Genomic DNA, 5,351 nt, shown 5'->3' on the forward strand with positions numbered 1-5,351 from the left:
TTTTACTAACATACATGTATATTGTTTGAATTTTTTGAAGGCCAGAAAGTATTTAAATATTAACTGTATAATAGAGATACAGAGAGACCAAGGGAGGAAACATGGATAGATCCCTAACTAACTTCAGGCTGCTACAACAAGAACAGATAAGAAGCTCTGTACTGGCAAGAAAATGGGAAAATAGGTGTTTCTATAAACTGTGAAAGTGTAAATTCATATAATAGAAGGAAATTTGTCATGACTATTGATCTCTGATTTATGATGTAAATGTTTTCTGGTCAGTGGCTGCATGGCAAGCTATGATAAATCAAACTCGATTACTACAGAAACAAAAGTGGAAGTCAATTCGTAAAATACCAAAATTAATGTAATTTAAAGAAAATTTGTGCAACTATTAGGCATAAATAAGTTAAATTATAAATGCATTTTGAGTGGGTAGGCTGGGAAACCATTATTCCAAGGAATGGAATGCCTCAGACATAAAATATAAATCTGATGAAATTGGACTCATCGTGCTTCTTTCTCCAGTAAATCTTCCTTTAGCAATGATTACTCATTGCTGTGAAGAAATCCAAACAAATTCTAAAAAAATGGGATTTTATTCTCAGTTGATTAGATGTACATGAATAACTTTGAGTTTAAATAGTGTAGGAATAGATAATTATTCATGGAAGCATTTTCAACAAATGTTTACTAGGCAGAGGGCAAATGTCTCTAATAAGAGTGGCAAAGAATGGCTGGCACTAAACTTAAAATATTCGTGTGAAGAAATACATTTTCCCCTGCAAAACACAACATGAAAACATTATCAGGAGTATGGCCACAGTGAGCCAGAGAAGAGAAAATTGTGATATCACAACAATGTTTACTTGGCCTCAATCCAGTATACTCTGGATTTAAAATGTAATAAACTGGCTGTAAAGAGCTAGGGAATGGGTCAGTCATTATTAGACCAAAATAATTGTGTAAGTTTATATTTAAAGACTATCTAGAGAATAATATTTTAAAAAGGAAGAATTTTGCAAAAAGGATTGAAGAGGATGAGAAAATGAAATAATTGTTTGTCTTTACATACAGGTCAGAAAAAAAGATTAATGAAAGCAAGGCCTGAAAAAAAAAAGGAAGAAGAAAATGAGATTTCGTACCCTTGCATAAACAAAAGACAAATAAGCCCAAATTTTAAAGCACATTTATACACAAATTACTAGCACCAGTAAGTACAGTAAAACATTATGACAACTAACCTGTAAAAAATAGACACTTTTTTCTAAGTAGAAACAATGTCAATTTAATCCCAATACACAGTTTAGGAAACCAAATTTGTGAGCTCTTAAAATGAAGATATTAAAAATAAAAAGTAATTATTAGAAGATGCATTTTATATTATCAACAAGATATGCTACATAACTCCATTTCAACGAAATAAAGAAATTCTGATTTCGTACATGAATGCTTCGGAAAAATCAGCTGATCACAAATCCTAATTTGACTAAATTGGTCCTTTCTTAAAACCAAAGTAAGTGAATCAACTCAATAAAAGTAATCAAACTTTTTTCCTGCCATAAAAGAGGGCTACAATTAATGAATAAATAAGTGGTAAATTGATGAATGAATGGATGAAGGTAAACATATTTCAATTAATATTAAATACAGATGTAGTCACTAAAAATATAATTTTTTAAAGATAAAATGAGAAATAATAATGAATAATAAAAACAAAACTAACATTCTATAAAAATAACCCTCAAATAACAACCAAAATATAATTTGAAACACATGGAAAGTACAGGACATTGAGAAGGGAAGCAAATAAATAGAGCAAACAAAACAATATTCTTTTCAATACAAGGGGAAAGTATAGGGTATCACACACTAAAAAGAGAACCAACTGTTTAGTTAACCCAGGCCCATTTCTTCTTAAGTTCATTCAAACTAACTGAGAGGTAGAGCTGCTGATGCAGTAATTGATGAACACAGATCAAGCAAGATTTTTAAGTAATGGGCCAGGTGCTGACAGCCCAGGATGATGGCTGAATATGACAGAAATGTCAAGGGAAAAATATCAAATTTCTTGCATCTCTATACACTGAAATAGTTGGATGTTTCCTTCTCGGCATGAGGATGTTCAAATTGAGAATTTATTTCACAGATTGAAACATTACTCCTGTTTTATTCTGTGTGCATTACATTAGGAAGAATCTCTCATATAAAGCCAATTTTTTTTTAATCTCAAGGCAATGAGCCTTAATTATTCCCTGTAGATTAACAATTTTAGAACAAATGTCATACAATAGTGTGTGACAGTGAGCTAGAAGCTGGTAAGTTAATGGGCAGCTGGCCTATTATCAAGGCAAAGAAATTCTTTGGCTGTGCGTCATTAGACTTTACCCTGCTCGCTCCTTAGACCCTGTTGTTAAAAAAAAAATCACAGAAGCGTGGAAGCTATACAGGATATGCAGGGGAAATAGTTGTGATACAGTGTTGTCTTTTAAATTCCACAGGAAAAAAGCATAAACACTATGATTACAGGCATGCAAAACACGTAAACATTTTTAAAAAGATTAAAAGAGAATGTTTATTAACAGAAGGGTCATATAAAATTTTTTCAGAATTTGCTAAATTTTTAGTTGGTTATATAGTTATTAAGTTTTAAAAATCATGTGTAAACACATTTAGATCTAAGATCATTTGGACTGGAGACTACTTAGGCTTCATAAAAAATAAATAAATGTATAACTTGAATTCTTGCCAAAGGGCTTACATTTAAAAACAGAAAACTAAGTACGTGTTTCCAATTATCTAATGATGTAGAATACCTTTACGAAATTATCACTTTACTTGCCTTAAATTTCTACCTTCAAATTGCCTATATTGGTCTAAATTTTAATATAAAATTAGTATATAAAATGCCTCTAATAAAATTTAGTCAATAAATTATAGTTATTTTGTTTTGGTTTTGGCTTTACTCTTACAGTGAAGCTAGATATACTAGCCAAGATGACAGGCATTATAGCTTCTATTCATATGGAGGCAATTAAAAGACTAAAATTTATAAAATACTAGGAAACACATGGGTGCTAAACCATACAATACCGTAAGAGAATAAAACAGTATCAAAGCTTTTTTCACAAACCCTCTCCCCATAAACTTCCATAGAAAGGAACAAAGCTAAGTGCCAGGGAGATTGTGTCCATCGCCAACAGACATCTATTCAGTTGTATATTAACATTTTCATCTCTCTATTTACATAATGGCCTGCCTGCTAGCTATGTTTGTGCTTATTTTTCTGAGATGTGTAACAAACATTATTAACTTTCTTATATATAGCAAGTTTTAAAAGGCAGTAAAAATACTGTCAGTTGTAGGAGGCAGTAGAGTATGATTACTGATAGTGTTATTTTGATTTAGTAAACAGATTTCTGAATAGCCTATTTATAATAGAAGGGCCCAATTGTATAATAGGATTACTAAATGCAAAAACAGTTAGAGAAAGGTAATATTTTTTTAAAAATGAGAGAAAGGTAAGATATCGTTTTGGAAAACTGGAAGATATAAAAGAGAAAATATAGCTAGGAGGCAACTATATTCACACAAGAGTTGTGACGTCTTCCTGTAGGAAGGAAAATTGAAGAAGAAGGCAATAAAAACAGAAAGGGAAACCTTTAAGAAAATATACTGGGCTTTGTCATTAATTACAAGCATTTGAACTTTGAGGAGTACTAGTGGCCCAACTGGAAAGGAGGATGAGGACAAAAGGGACATTTTTAAGGACAAAAATGAGAAGTTTTGCTATAGTCACACTAAATTTTTACTTTTTAGGAAATTTCAAGGAAAGTTTTCTTGTAGGTAGTTCGAACTAAAAGGCTGGAGCCTGATGAAAAGATTTGGCAAAGGATTAAGTTTTGGGAACAATTGATTTATAGATGAAGATTTAAGACAGAAATAGAGGATAGCAGCTTCTACAAAATAAAGTTTGAGAATAGAGGGTCAAGAAATAAAGTTTGGATATTTCTCACAGTTGAGAGGCGGAAGAAGAAAGGAGACCTGGTGATGGAGGGAAGATAAACCACAAAGAGATGAACCAAAAAGAGAAATTGGAATCATCTACATCAATGAGAGCAAGGGGAAGGAAAAGTTTGGAAAGCAGTTGAAATTGCCAACAGAATCAGAATAGCACTGAGATGTCAAAAAGTAAGAGGACTAAGGAGAAGCTTTTAAATCTGATTATAAGAACATATAACAACATTGTAAATGCTGGGTTCAATGCAATGGCAGAGGCAGAAGCAAGGGGAACGGGTGGTCAAAATGGATTTGTGTTGCTAAAAAGAATGATACAAAGTATATCAACAGCTACAAAGTACAATAAAATCTGTGAAAAGTCTATTTATATAGATGAAAAGAATTAGACTTTTAATATATAAACATTGAGAGCAAGAAAAAGCAAAATAAAATTGATGCTTCTAAACAGAGTAAGATAAGTATGAGCATAATGTCCTTCAGAGGAGAATATGGGATCAGCACCAAGATTATGACAAGAATGGTTCTTTAGAGGGAAAGGGTCATTGAGACATAAAAACAAGGACCTATAAGGGGGCTTAGAAAAAGACTATGCTTTCAAAAACAAAACAAAACAAAACAAAAAGGCAAGAGAGTTGTCCAATGTCAATAACGACAAAGATAGAATTGAGGGATAAAGAAGCATACCTATCAAAAAGGAGTGTAAAAAATCTGTCAGGTAGCACTAATGAAATGCAAGTGCATTGACTGTTCAAGGACCAAATTCACATCTTGTTTCAGCTAGGAAAACAAGGAAAAGAATGATGGGGGATGAATATGTGCAAAGACAAAGGGAGAAGTATAACAGGGCCTGAATTCAGAGTATGATAAGAAATTCAGTGTGGTAGGAGCAAAAGCGAGTGTCAGAACATGTTGTATTCAGGGAAGAAACAAATGATACTTTTATTAAGAATGATCCTAGGATAACAATGAAAATCACTTTTGTTACTTGCCCTAAAAAGGAACACCTTCTTTGAGAGCTAAGTCACCTTATATGCCTTGAGATATAATTCCCACATTTCTTTACAAGGCAACCCCTTCAACTCCACCTCACACACTTGATGTGTCCGTTGACAACAATTTAATGAAATTGAATCCTGGCAAAGCTGGTCAGGTGTCAAAGTACTTTCCATTATGCAGACTTTTCCTTACCAGTGTTTACCATCCAATGTAAACTGAAAACCTGGTTAAGTACTTATATAATAAGTAGAGTCAACTAACATAATTATGAGTCTTTTTCATTTCACAATTAAGAAATGGCCTTATTATAATTATTTGAAGAAGCTGTGTCCTTT

The sequence above is a fragment of the Hylobates moloch genome, unplaced genomic scaffold, assembly GCF_009828535.3.
Source record: "Hylobates moloch isolate HMO894 unplaced genomic scaffold, HMol_V3 SCAFFOLD_13, whole genome shotgun sequence".
Taxonomy (NCBI): Eukaryota; Metazoa; Chordata; class Mammalia; order Primates; family Hylobatidae; genus Hylobates; species Hylobates moloch.